This window comes from Anolis carolinensis, unplaced genomic scaffold (assembly GCF_035594765.1).
Source record: "Anolis carolinensis isolate JA03-04 unplaced genomic scaffold, rAnoCar3.1.pri scaffold_73, whole genome shotgun sequence".
Classification (NCBI taxonomy): domain Eukaryota; kingdom Metazoa; phylum Chordata; class Lepidosauria; order Squamata; family Dactyloidae; genus Anolis; species Anolis carolinensis.
The window spans coordinates 30,001-32,500 of NW_026943882.1; positions in this window are offsets into that span (position 1 = coordinate 30,001).

Genomic DNA, 2,500 nt, shown 5'->3' on the forward strand with positions numbered 1-2,500 from the left:
AAGCCGAAAGGAAATGTATCTATCTTCTAATAATCATAAATTATTTATTGTAAATATTATTATTATTCTTTCATATTATGAAATAAATAAGTCTACCTTCTAATCTAAATCTGAAACGCGTAGGTGTGTACGTGGCACGGCTATCTGCCCACACAGACAGCCTCCGGCCTCCGCAAACAGGCTATACTTCCCAGGGTTAAAAATCTAGCAAGTCACCCTTTTCCAGTGACCTGTTCGTTACGGCGAGCGCCACGCAAGTGCCGCCCAAACCCTTGCCGACGTCCTTCCCGAACGCTCTATATAGCCCGCCAGCCGAGGAACGCTTTCGTTTGGGGACCATTTCCTCCTAGATTTGGCTTTGGCTTCCACCACGGGCAGGCATCCCAGGGTTCTCCGTTGCCGTGTCGTTTGCATGGCCCCGCCCACTGCCCTTTTCCTTTCCAATCTCTCTGCTTAACAAACGGAGCACGACCGAGCTGCAACTGAACTTCCTGGAGGAGTTTAGGGATTGACTCCACAGGGTGGAAGTTGTAGTTCACCCCGCCGCATCAAGTCTCGGAGCGCTGTCGCTCCTACAGGGAGTTGTAGTTCACCTACACCCAGAACGCTACGAACCCAAACGAGGACGGGTCTGGGCCAAACTTACCGTGCGGACCAGATATTATGCCCAGATTTGACAACCGATGGGTTTGGAGGGGAACGGGACTGGAAGTTCAGGAGTAGTGTAGGTAGTACTCAGATTTATAGTTCTCACCTGCAATGAATTAGCGTCGCACTTGGCACACAGAGCCCCCCCCCCCCCCCCCCTAACCGATCTCTATATATCCCTCTCTCTATCTGAAAGGGTCATGAAATTTCGGCCTAGGACAAAACCACACATCCCAGAAACACTAAACTTGCCAGCACAACTCCTCATCCATGCCTCTACGTTCATACAACAAAAAGAAAAGAAAAATAAAGTCCTCGTTAGAGGGAGAGGAATCATTCTTTTTTATCCAATGGCTGCCAGTTCAAAGGCTAAGCTCCGCCCACTTGGTCTCCTAGCAACCCGCTCAGCCCAGGGGACAGGCAGAGTTAGGCTTCACTAAAGCCTCTTCCAGACTGCCTGTAAAATACAGATGGTCAGATTTTTAACTGGATTATATGGCAGTGTAGACTCAAGGCCCTTCCACACAGCTATATAACCCATTGATAGTCTTCTATTTATAGTCTGCTTTGAACTGGATGATCTTGACTCCACACCGCCGTATAATCCCCTTCAGTGTGCAGTCGGATACAACTGGACTTAACCTTTACCCTAACTACCACCAATTCCTCAACACTTTACTATTTCTCATACCACCGGACTTGGCCACAGCGACGCGTGGCCGGGCACAGCTAGTCCATCTAGTTATAAAAAGAGCGACGGCATCGGGGCAGCGGACAAAAAACAACAAAACTACAGGACCCCCAACCTCGAAATTTGACAACCCAACCCATCGTCCACGGCTCTAGGTCGATACAACAAAAAGAAAAGAAAAACAAAGTCCTAATTAGAGGGAAAGGAATAATTGATTTTTATCCCATCGCTGCCAGTTAGAGGGCTAAGCAATATATAACATTGTGTGTGTGTGTGTGTGTGTGTGTGTATATATATTGTGTGTGTGTATGTATGTGTGTGTGTGTGTGTGTGTGTGTGTATGTATATATATATTGCATTGTACATGATTTTATTGTATTGTTTAATTGTTTTATGATATGTTGTTTTATATTTTGCTATCTTGTACTGTTCTGGGCATGGCCCCATGTAAGCCGCCCCGAGTCCCCGTTGGGGGAGATGGTGGCGGGGTATAAATAAAGTATTATTATTATTAGTTGTAGTTCACCTCCATCCAAAGACCACCCAACCCAGCCAATGACGACTCTAGGCTTGTCACGCAGACCGAATATCGCCTGCCGTGACTACCGACAGACAGGGAATCCGGACGTCGCGGTCGTTCACGCCCATCCGCAGAGTACTGCGCCGCACGATTCTGGGAATTGTAGTTCACCCGCTACAAACAGAATACGTAACATCGAAACACAAATAATACCGTTCTCAAACGACCCGGGCATCGCCGGGTCCCCAAGCCAGTCATAAATAAAAATCCAAAAATTAAATAAATAAAGGAAGGAAGGAAAGAAGGAAGGAAGGGCATTCGGACTATCGGAAACAACGGGCAGAAGAGCAGCTGTTACAATGAAGATACTTCCCAAAACGTGATTTCTTTTTCAAACCGTTGCAGCGTTAAGAAGCGCACGAGTATTCGAAACCTGGGACGGAAAACTCGCATTCCTGTAGTCGGTGTTTTCAAGATAGGATCGTGGTTTTTGGGTGCTAAATTCACAAATACAGTCACGAGTACGGAGCATGACTGCGTATCGAACTCCTGTTTCTGTCAAATCTGTTGCATGGCGCGATGTTTTGGTGCTTCATTTGTAAAATCGTAACCTAATTTGATGTCGAATAGGCTTCCCCTTC